Raw genomic sequence first — 12,625 nt, 5'->3', positions numbered from 1 at the left:
TGAGTCACGTACCCGGTTCTTATCTTGGGTGCCCAGAGTGTTTCAGGTGCCCAACCGCAAATATCCTGCTGTTGGGCATCTGTCCTGCCTTGCCTCTGACCCTGCACTGCTCCAGTCTTGCAAAATAGTGTTGCCAGCATTATGCTAGGGCTTTATTCTTTCAACATTAATTGTGAAGCCTTTTCTCCTCAGCGTTATCTTTGGACAAGTCTTTAAACTTGCCTCTTCCTTCTCAAAATAAATAAAAGTCCTGCGCAATATTTTTACTTCCTTTGCTTTTTTAATGTTCAGAACACAATGTAATGGGCACAGAATTTAAGACACTCTCCCCCTGTTTCTTTAGCCTTTTGTTGAATTTATAATGGTGAAGTGTTGAGGAAAATTTCAAATAAATGTTGATGCTACTCCTGTTAGCAGTGGCACAGGACCGCAGTGGCGTATTGCAGAGGGCACAGCTTACACAAAGCACTAGAAACCAGAGTTGTAAACATGCTAGCTTTCTTCTTCAAAGGAAGCAGATGACACCCATTTATCCAGAAGCCTGGAGTGCATGTTGTCTGATCACGTGGTATCTTTTGCTAATCTATGAAGCCAGCCTTTAACCAAATCCTCCAATATCCTGAGCAATCCTCTGAGTCAGTAGAACCATCTTTATGTTTATTAGATTCCGTTCCTCCCTCGGCCCTTAACCTTGAACACTGTTTACCAGCCAATAGAACTCATTCTTAGGGCAAAGGTCACAGCTGCTTTGTGAAAGAGATGAACCTTGCAATGGAATTTTAATGTAGCCATGCCTAAAGCTTTGTTGTGGTAATTGTCACTTGGAAACTTTTCCCCAAGGTTTGAATATGTGTAAATGTGTAAGAAAGGAACTTGCTCAGACTTTAAAGTTTTTTTTTTATTTTTTTCCCAAAATTTATTCATTATATATATCCCAATTGAAGCCCCCTCTCTCAATTTCTCCCAGTCTTACCCTCCTCCCTCTTCCTTTGTACTCCTTTCCCCTAGTGTATAGAAATGGGGAGTTTCCTCACTTGCCATCTGCTCAGAGCTTGTCAAGTCTCATCAGGATTGCCTGTATCTTCTTCCTCTGTGGTCTGTTAAGGCTGCATCAACAGGAGAGAGTGATCAAAGAGAAGGCAATGGAATTCATGATAGCCCCTGCTCCCCTTACTCAGGAACCCACATAGAGAATGAGCTGCTAATTGGCTGCATCTGAGCAGGGGGTCTAGTCCCTCACCGTGCATGGTCCTTGATTAGTGTATCAGTTTCTGTAGGAGCCCCTGGGCTCAGACTTTTTAGCTTTGTTGGTCTCCTTGTGAGGCTCCTGTCTCTTCCATGTCCTTCTATCACCACCCCCTCTTCTTCCATAAGACTCCCTGAGCTCTGCCCAAAGTTTGGCTGTGAGGCTCAGCATCTGCTTAGATTGGGTGGAGCCTTTCAGAGGGCTCACTATAGTAGGCTCCCATCCTGTTTCCTCTCTTCCACTGCTTCTGGTATCTATCCTGTTTGCCATTCTGAGTGAGATTTAAGCATTCTCCCTCTAGGGTCCTCCTTAGTGTTTAGATTCTTTAGATCTGTAGATTTTAGTATGGCTATCCTATATTATATGGCTAATATCCGCTTATTATTGAGCGTATAATCTATCTTTCTGTTTCTGGGTTACCTCATTCTGGATGATCTTCGTTCATAGCAATTCTGTTTGTAATAGCCAGAACCTAGAAACAACCTAGATGTCTCTCAGTGGAGGAATGGATACAGAAATTGTGGCACATTTATACAGTGGTATACTTCTCAGCATTAAAAACAGGGGAATCATGAAATTTGCAGGCAAATGATGGAAAATAGAAAAGACTTAAGATGTTTTAACCCACCACCTGCTAAATTCATGCAAATTTGAGTTTTATTTTATCCTCACTGGTGATTATTTCACTGCCAGCTATGAGGCTGTCGTCCCCCCCCCATACTTTAATGGATTTGAGATGATTTGACCTTGGAATAGAGCTTTCTCTTACTATGAGTACTAATATTATTTTTGTGGAACATACACATGATATAGAATACATTTACTACTTTAGGTCTCAATACTTTTGAGAAACAGTGCTCCTATTGACCTCTGGTTTTCCATTTATGCTCCTTGACATCTGATTATGATTATATTTATTGAATTATAAACTGAATGTTAACAGGAATATTGACTTTATTGGACATTATTAGACACATATGAGACTGTTGAAGAAGACCTGAGTTATAGACCCCATGCTGTATAGCTTCCTACAAAATTCTAATTCAGAAATTCAACTACACATTTGCCTGGTTCTCTTGGTTTTGCTTTGTATCTGAGGATCTAAAATTCTGTGCTCACTCCCCTTTCCCTGCTGCTCATCTTCCCAGGAAGACAACTAGGGTTAGGGATGGAGTTCATTGATGGTATTTTTAATGTCCTTACCTTTCAAAAATTTGAAGCTAAGTCTCTCCATTTATGTTTATTTTCTTTCCACATTTTAATGTAGTTTAGTAATAAACACTAAAATATTTGTAGTAGAGTTTTAAGATCTCACCCTTTTCATGTTGGCTAGTTATCATTGAGAATAGGGTATGAGGAGATATGAAGATTCTAAAAGTAATAGACATTGTTAGATCCCTTCTTTTTTCTTCTTCTTTTTTTATTTTTATATTTTTATTTTTTATTATTAGTTACATTTTATTAACTCTGTATCCCAGCTGTATCCTGCTCCCTCATTCCCTCCCAATCCCATTCTCCCTCTCTTATCTCCTCCCTGCCCCTTTCAAAGTCCACTGACTGGGGAGGACCTCCTCCCCTTTCATCTGACCCTGTTTTATCAGGTATCTTCAGGACTGCCTGCAAACTCCTCCTCTGTGGCCTAGCAGGACTGCTCCTCCCTTGGGGGTTAGGGAGGTCAAAGAGCCTACCATTGAGTTCCTGTCAGAAATAGTCCCTGTTCCCCTTACTATGAGAAACCAGTTGGTTACTGAGCTACCATGGGCTACATCCTAGCAGAGGTTCTAGGTTATATCCATACATGGTCCTTGGTGGAGTATCAGTCTCAGAAAAGACCCCTGTGCTCAGATACATTTGGTCCTTGTGGAGCTCCTATCCTCTCCACGTCATACTCTCTCCCCCTTCTTTCATATGATTCCCTGCACTCTGCCGAAGGTTTAGTTATGAGTCTTAGTATCTGCTTTGATACACTGCTAGGTAGAGTCTTTCAGAGGCCCTCTGCGGCAGGCTCCTGTCCTGTTACTTGTTTTCTCCTATGTCCAATGCACATCCCATTTGTCTTTCTAAGTGAGGATTGATCATCTTACCCGGGGTCTTCTTTCTTGTTTATCTTCTTTAGGTGTATAGATTTAATTATGTTTATCATATCTTATAGGTCTATATAAGTGAGTATATACCATGTGTATCTTTCTCCTTCTGGGATATTTCACTCAGAATGATCTTTTCTAGATCTCACCATTTGCCTGCAAATTTCATGATTTCCTCCTTTTTGATTGCTGAGTAATATTCCATTGTGTAAAAATACCACAAGTTCTGTATCCATTCCTCCATTGATGGACATCTGGGTTGTTTCCAGGTTCTGACTATTACAAATAAAGCTGCTACAAACATGGTTGAGCAAATGTCCTTGTTGTGTACTTGAGCAAATTTTGGGTATATGCCTAGCAGTGGTATAGCTGAGTCTTGAGGAAGCGCTATTCCCAATTGTCTGAGAAAGCACCAAGTTGATTTCCAAAGTGGTTGTACCAGTTTACATTCCCACCAGCAGTGGAGGAGGGTTCCCCTTTCTCCACAACCTCTCCAGCATGTGTTGTCTCTTGAGTTTTTGATCTTGGCCATTCTGATGGGTGTAAGGTGAAATCTCAGGGTCGTTTTGATTTGCATCTCTCTGATGGCTAAGGATGTTGAGCATCTCTTTAAGTGTTTCTCTGCCATTCTATATTCCTCTACAGAGAATTCTCTGTTTAGCTCTGTACCCCATTTTTTAATTGGATTACTTGATTTATTGCTTTTTAACTTCTTTAGTTCTTTATATATTCTGGATATCAACCCTCTGTCAGATATAGCGTTGGTGAAGATCCTTTCCCAGTCTGTAGGCAGTCGTTTTGTTCTGACGACAGTGTCTTTTGCTTTACAGAAGCTTTTCAGTTTCATGAGGTCCCATTCATTAATTGTTGCTCTTAGAGCCTGTGCTATTGGTGTTCTGTTCAGGAAGTTGTCTCCTGTGCCAATGAGTTCTAGGCTCTTCCCCACTTTTTCTTCTAACCGATTTAGAGTATCTGGTTTTATGTTGATGTCTTTGATCTACTTGGACTTTAGTTTTGTACAGGGTGCTAAATATGGATCTATTTTCATTTTCATGCATGTCGACATCCAGTTGGTCCAGCACCATTTGTTGAAGATGCTGTCTTTTTTCCATTGAATGGTTTTGGCTTCTTTGTCAAAAATCAAGTATTCATAGGTGTGTGGGTTTATTTCTGGGTCTTCTATTTGGTTCTGTTGATCCTCCTTTGTGTTTCTATGCCAATACCATGCAGTTTTTATTACTATTGCTCTGTATTACAGCTTGAGATCGGGGATGGAGCTACTTCCAGACGATCTGTTGTTGTACAGAGATCCCTTCTTTTTAATAGCTATAATCTGATAGGAAATTCAGTTTTCATGAATTATGATTTATACTTTCAATTAATTTTTGTCATTTTGAGATAATGTTTCAGGAACTGGCTAAGTAGTAGGGGATGATATTGGAATACTTATCCTCCTTCTTTTACCTCCAAGTGCTGGGATTATAAGTATGCCACAGTCTGTTTTCTCTGTTGTTTGTTTATGAAATAAGGTTCCATGTTACCTATGGTAACTTCAATTCTCTGTGTAGCTGCTGCTGGCCTTGAACTGCTGTGGGCCAGTATGTCTAGTTCATAAATAAAACTTTTAGATACTGTGTTTTTACTGAAACTTTAGTACACTTATTATTTACTTATTTGTGTGTGCGTGTGTGTGTGTTTGTGGATGTCCATCCAGGGAAAGAACTCAGGACATGTGGCTTGGTGACAAGTGCATTTAACTATTGAGCCTGCCTTCTAGAAATCATAGGTTTGCAAGGTAATCTAAAGAAAATGCAGTTATGAGCAGGAGTCTTGCATTTACAGATATATAATAAGAGATAGCTAAAGGTAAAGACCTTAGCTAGAAAGTTCTAGTTCTATGACCTGGGCTAAATTGTTAATGCTGTAACTTAAATATTTGTATTCATAATTAGTGACCTTTCATACTTGTAAGGAGAGCTTTAGGAGATGCCTTGAAGGATTGTAGCTATTTAGAATGATCTTGTTTTTCTTTTTTTTCTCCTGTTTGTATTTGGAATACAAATATGAGGAAAGGTACTACAACAAAATAGTATGTAACTCACTTTAATAATAAATATGGTGCTTTGTAAAGTGTGGAGAGCTGCCTGTTTGTCAGTCTGCTTTGTTATTGAGTTCTCAGTGAAAAACATGTTTTCACCCTGGCCTTTACCTGGAGATAGGGAAAGGCAGGATGTTTTTGCCAAGTTCATTTCCTTTTGTTCGTATGAAGTTCACACAGACAGGTCATCGAGGTAAATAAGTTTGACTTCTTGATGAACCCCTTCATTGTATCAAGGTGCTTTGCTCTGACTATAAAAAGGAATTATGGAATAAACCAGCGCAACAGTTTCTATTGGCAGCCCTCTCCAACAGATCCCATGTGTAGTGTGTGTGTGTGTGTGTGTGTGTGTGTGTGTGTGTGTGTTTTCTTTCAATCCTCACTTCCCATTTAAGAACTGTTCAACTCTGCCAGCGGACTCTGACAGTTTGCTGTCCAAATGGGGAAGTAATGATAGACACCATGGTTTGGGCAAGCTTGGATCATAAACTAAAGGGAAAGGGGTGTGATGAGTAAATTTTGAGAGTAAAAATGGGACAAGGCAGTAGCCTCATGTTTTTTGTATGGGATTTAATTAAAAATAGTCTGTGTATGTGGCATGGGTCTGAGAACGTGAAACTTTCAGGGTTTCTTGTTAGCAGAAGAGTTTGAGGATGACTTAGATCCTGATGAGGTTGCAGAGTTAGAGGAAATAAACAGAAAAATTGGAGAATTGACTACTAGGGAAAATGAGGCTCAATCCCCCACTTCAACTCCCTCATTGATTGCAGGCTTAGATACTCCTCCAGGGATAGCTACAGTTGCTATAGCTCAAAAGACAAGGGGGCCTTTTCCTTTGTCCACTGCATGAACAACTGTATCCCCTTTACAAGCTTCTTTAGAACAAGCTGGACAAAAGGAGAAGATATAACTGAGTTTTATGGCTTTCCAATTGTAGATAAACCTGATGGACAGGGTAATATGGTAAGAGCCCATGCTCCTATACCTTTTAAACAAAATAATTGAAAATTGGATGTGCTCAGTATGGTCCTACAGCACCTTTTCCTCAAGCTCTGTTAGAATCCTTGTCTACTGAGGGCCTCTGCCTAGGGGACTGGAAACAATTATCAAGAGAATGTTTAGCAGGAGAAGACCATTTATTGTAGAAGTCAGAATTTGCTGAGCAATGTCAAGCTACAGCTAAAATCACTTGAGGAAAAAATAGGCAGTTTCTAATTTCTCTGTTAAGAAAGCTAATGGTTAATTCTGCCTCAAAGCTTTAGTGGTCATAAAAAATTGGATTCAACAAATAGCAAGGTGTTTTCTCTATTTTAAATATATAAGTTTTCCATGTTCAATATGTCTTGGTTATAGATTATTGATCATTGCATATATTTTAAACGTCTGCAAAAAATAAAAAGGGGGAGTTATATCCGTAAATCTTAATCATATTCTCTTTAAGTTTTTTGAATGTGGATATATAAAGCTGTTCTGCAGCTGATCGATTGTGGCACCCTATTACCAAAGAAAACTATTCCCAAGTAAAATGGAAAGATCTGATTATTGGAATATGGTAGGGCCCTGACCCCATATTAATATGGGGAAGAGGGCATGTATGTGTTTTTCCACAGGATGCTGAAGGAGCCAGGTGGATCCCAGAAAGGTTGGTGCAATTTGCGGGGGATGTTTCCCAGAAGGAGGATGTTCCTGCTGCTGATGATAATGAATTCTTTCCTGAAGATGAACAGAGAACTATATTGGACTTATGCTCCTGACCCACCTTTGTTAAATTCTGCTCCCAGGTGAAGATGTTATGCTAAAACCTTTTTAGATGCAACTTGACTAGAACAGACATATATATACTTGATTTTTCTGGTAGTTAGGCAATTCTCAACAAAATCAGGAAGAATGGGAAAGAGGACTGACTTTGGGACTTTGATGGTCTGATTCTGGTTTTCAGCAGACCTATATTTGGAAGCTTGCCTTAGAAACTCTTGGGAGACCCTGTAACTGCCTGTGTAAATTCTCCTATGCTTTGTTGTTTGGAGAAGTTAACATTTTTATATAAGATTCAAACTTTAATGTTTCTTGCCATTATTGTAAATTAACAATGTAAACCAATGTACTTCTAAGCTTTCAAATAGACAACAGGTTCTGGTTGGTCGACAGCCTTTTATTATGGTTTGTTTCTCAGGCTTGGTATTCTGTTAAGGGGTCATCTTTTAAGCCACTTTTATGGAGTGTTATAGGACTTGGCTTATTACTCTTATTAGGAGCATGTCTCCTACCAGTGATAATTAAAACCTTCATCCAGGCCTTTTAGAATGTTAAAGCTGATCTGCAAAAGATTAAATTCCACCATCTACCCTAGAGGAGGTTGGTAGTCAAAGATGGCTAAGATCTCTCTGAAGAATATTCAACTTAAGACAGGGCATGAATGATGGAATTCATGTACAAATGACCGGTAAAAATACATCTTTCAAGAGGGACAAGCTAAGATAGGCACAATCTTCTGCTCCATAGCTCTTAAGTTATGGTTGATTTTAAAAATATAAAAAAGAGAGACCTGTTTGTCAGGCTGCTTTGTTATTGAGTTCTCAGTGAAAAACATGTTTTCACCCTGGCCTTCACCTGGAGACAGGGATAGCCAGAATATTTTGCCAAGTTCACTTCCTTTTGTTTGAGACAGGGATAGGCAGTATGTTTTGCCAAGTTCATTTCCTTTTGTTTGTGTGAGGATCACACAGACAGGTGGTCGAGGTAAACGACTTTGACTTCTCAATGAACCCCTACATTGTATTGAGGTACTTTGCTCTGAGTATAAAAAGGAATTATGGAAAAAGCCAGCACAACAGTTTCTACTGGCAGCCCTCTTGAACTGACCCTGTGTGTTGGGTATTGTTTTTTTTTTATTTTTTTATTTTCTTTCAATCCTCACTTCCCACTCAAGAACTGTTCCACCCTGCCAGTGGGATCCTTAGAGGTAAGACCTGACTCTGTGATTTATCTCATTTGTTTTGCTTGAGGAAACAGATTGATTTCAGCAAATAGAAAACAGCTGAAAAAGCAGTATTTTCTTTAGACTCTAACAACTGTGCTCATATTACAGATTTGTTATTTCCAGCTGGAAGAATGTAGCAGTTACCTAGGTGGTGTTCACTTTAAATTTTATTTAAGCACTTGATTATGTCAAAAGAAATATAATAGTACTTTAAAACTTTTAAACATCTCTGTGTGCATGCATGTGTGCATGTCACAATGAACATGGGGAGGTCAAAAGACAACTTGAGTTGGTTCTTTTTCCTGAAACATGTGGATTCTGGAGATTAAACTTAGGTTATCAGGCAGCTATTTTACCTGTCCTGTTTTGTACTATTAAGAAACTCAGGACAGGAGCTCCACATATCTGGGCACAGGGGTCTTTTGTGAGACTGTATCTTCAACCAAGGACCATGTATGGATATAACCTAGAACCTCTGCTTGGATGTAGCCCATAGTAGCTCAGTATCCAAGGGGGTACCTAGTAAGGGGAACAGGAACTATTTCTGACATGAACTCAATGGCTGGCTCTTTGACCTCCCCTACCACCTGAGGGAGGAGCAGTCCTGCTAGGCCACAGAGGAGGACTTTGCATCCAGGCCTGAAGATACCTGATAAGCTAGGGTCAGATAAAAGGGGAGGAGGATCTCCCCTATCAGTGGACTTGGAAAGGAAAAGGGAGGAGATGAGGGAGGGAGGGTGAGAGAGGAAGGAGGATGAGAGAGGGAGGAAGGGTGGGATTGGGAGGGAATGAGGGAGCGGGATACAGCTGGAATACAAAATTATTAAACTGTAACTAATATTAAAAAATAAAAATTTAATTAAAAAAAATAAACTCAGGAATGAAGTTATTTGATATGATATAGAAAATTTTTATGGCTTTATAAAGTTGCTTATAAGCAATCCAATAATAAAAATACATCCCAGACCAAGAAATAATGGATGCTTGTATTTTCCAGTTCAATATCATATGTAGAAATTGAATTGAAATTAAGGAAGTCTGAATTTCTCAGTCACATTACCTGTTTCAGGTGCTTCAAATGCATCAGGTGAATGTGCTGATGGACAGTGTTTGATTCTCCTTACAGTCTGTCTCCTAGTTTCTGAAGGAAGCAGAAGGAAGCACAGGCATTTTTTAATTGGAAATATATCATATTTTCAAAAATACAATATATTTTGATTATAGTTTCTGTTCACACAACTCCTACCCAAATCCACAACCTTTCTCTCATTAGCATACAAACATCTAAAGAATAATAATAGTAATAAAATAAAATTAGATAATATGAAAACACACCAGAATAGGAAAAGAAAGAAAGAAAGAAAGAAAGAAAGAAAGAAAGAAAGAAAGAAAGAAACAGCCACAGAAAAAGCTTAAGAAACACATACAGACACACATTTTCACACACAAAATCCAATAAAAACATAAAACCAAAAGCCATGATATATACACAAAGGACCTATAAGGAAACAAAACAAAATCCTAATAAACCATTTAAACCATTCTTAGATAAAGAAAGTCCAAAAATGCCATTGAATCACTTTGTGTTGGGCATCTTCTACTGGGCACAGGGCCTGGCCTTAAAAGTGGTTTGTACCCCAGTGAGACTCTGTTGGAGAAAAGTAATTTTTCCTTTGTGACCAGTTATCCATGGAAGACAGCAGCTGGGTTAGGATGGGACCTATGCCCCAGTCTCTCTCAGCTCTGAGGCAGATAGCTTTTGTTTTTCTACTAATGTACAGAATAAACTTACTTAAAGATTTCAAACATGTACACACACAAACACAGAAAATTTACAAAATCAAGAATTTCTCTTTTACATGTGTCTTGATTCCCATCAAATTTTACCATGTAATTAATGTATTAACAGTTATACATTATTTTTTACTACTTTTTTATTTTAGTTACAATTTATTTACTTTGTATCCCAGCTGTAGCCCCCTTCCTCATTCCCTCCCAATCCCACCCTCCCTCATCTCCTCCACGCTCCTCTCTAAGTTCACTGATAGGGGAGGTCATCCTCCTCTCGGGGGGCGATATAAAAGAGCCAGCCATTGAGTTCATGTTAGAAACAGTCCCTGTTCCACTTACTAGAGAACCCCTGCTCGGATATAGCTCATGGCAGATAGCTTTTGACCTAATTATCTGCAATACTAAAAACAAATTACTTTAAAGACTTGTATTTGTGAGCTCTTTTATTCATCGAGAACCAGGATTTGTAAGTCATTTCTAATCTAATTTGCTGGCTCACAGCTTCTAATTTTGACCTTTAGCCATGTGTATCTTTGACTAGTGCTACCTGATCTTAATATAAGACATAGTCTTTACAGACGGCCTGGGATACAGAAATGAGAAAATTCCACTTGATTAGCAGTCCCCCCAAAACCAGGAAATACAAGGGTAGATGCTGAATTTTGTCTGGATAGGGTCTGAAGGTTTTCTTTTGTGTTAAAGAAAAAAGTACCAGTCTAATGCACAGTCTACATGACAGGAAGGCTGCCACAGGAAAGATTACTGTGAATGTGAGGGTGGTGGACAGTTTGTGAGTCATCTAAATTAACTAGAGATTGCATGTTGTGGTGAGGTACTGAAGTTTTACACTTTCTTTGTTTTGTAATCCTTAATGTATTTTTGTTTGTTTGTTTCAATTTAGGGTAATGCGTTTTTCCATGTGCGAGCTCTGGAATTTGCTCCTGTTTCCCTCCCTTCTTCTAAGGCCTCCTCACTTCTGCTGAGTGGTATTCCTGTGTTCTGTCTAATGCATTGGGCTGAGTCAGGAAGCTCCTAAGCCTGGGAGGGAGGTTGTTAGGAATTATGTGGCTGCTCAGCAGTGACGATGCAGACTCAACTCAACTACTGGGACCACACCAGCTGCTCACACTTGTAACACCATTACCAGTTTACCAGTTCTAGATCACCATCTGCTGGTGTGGATGATCTTTCTTTGGTCCTTTCGTTTCAGTGTAGCCTTTTATTAGTGAAAACCTTACAAAAATCTCATTTTCATCTTGAGCCAATGACTAAGTTGAGTGGTATGTTCTTGATTTTTCCAGTGGTTTGGAAGGATACAAAGTGACCACTGTAGCTGGTCATGCTGGGGCTGTCAATAGGAGACTTGATTGGTGTGTTTGCATTGACACACATATACTGATTTCTGACAATGTGGAGAAATTTAACAGGATATATTTAAAGTGAAGCTGTAAAGTTTGTACATTACTTGTGGCCTTTTGTTTTGTTTTGTTTTCTCATTAAACTTGCTTTAATGGGTCTCAAAATTCTGTGACATATTTTTTTGGTCAAGTTGTTTCCACTAAAAAGTACTGATTTTGTTTTATTGCTCCAGGGAAATAGTTGCTATGGTTTATTGTACTACTCCATTAAAAAAAAAATAGAGTCGTGAATGCTAACTTAGGGACATAAAAACATTCTTCAGAAATTTTGCCAGTTGTGCCTAGGCACATCTTTGAATTCCTGTGTATCTATCATGCTTGTTGTTTGTTGTTTTTGGAACTTCATTCTGAGACTCAAAACTCTGATCTGTTTGGGAGAATACTGCCCAAAATTTCTTTAAACACTGATTCTACTTTATTTTCCCTCTCTTTTCTTCCCAGGTCTCTAGTTACGTGTACCAGAGACTATTTTAATCCCATCCCTTTCTCTTTTTCTCTTTTTTGTTAATTCTTCTTAAATCCTGAGGGTTTTTTTTCCTACATGGTGACACTTTTCTTCATTCTAAAAATTTAATCCTGCATCTTCCCTGCATAATTTTCATAGGAAAAGAATCCCATATGGAAAGGGACAGCAATGAAGTAAATTGAGCCCTCTGAGCCCTTTCTTTTCCATGCCTGGACATATACATTTCATACACATGAAACAAGTTCCATGAAAAATAGGCAAAGAGAAAGGTTTTTATAGATGGATGTCTTTTAAACACTAAAACTAAGATTATTGAATGTAACATGTTAAGCCTGTTTCATAAGCTCAATTAACCTTAAGGTCTCAGTCTAATCAGATTTTAAAGGGGCATGTATATAATATATTTTATATGCTATATTAATAATTATAATTAAATATATTATAATTATGTTATATAATGTATAATTATTATATATTATATTATATATAAATAATTTATATTATATTATATTATATTATATTATATTATATTATATTATATT

The 12,625-nt window shown here is 38.3% G+C and overlaps 1 protein-coding gene across 4 annotated transcripts in view; it reads left to right on the top strand.

The window, feature by feature from the left end:
• Nucleotides 1-12,625, top strand: part of LOC129680805 (broad substrate specificity ATP-binding cassette transporter ABCG2-like) — a 100,622-nt gene that overhangs the window by 13,776 nt on the left and 74,221 nt on the right. The gene's annotated exons all lie outside the window — the stretch shown is intronic.

This window comes from Psammomys obesus, unplaced genomic scaffold, assembly GCF_907164565.1.
Source record: "Psammomys obesus unplaced genomic scaffold, mPsaObe1.curated_primary_1811, whole genome shotgun sequence".
Classification (NCBI taxonomy): domain Eukaryota; kingdom Metazoa; phylum Chordata; class Mammalia; order Rodentia; family Muridae; genus Psammomys; species Psammomys obesus.
Note: the sequence above shows the minus strand (reverse complement) of the source record. Positions and strands in the feature narration are given on the sequence as shown.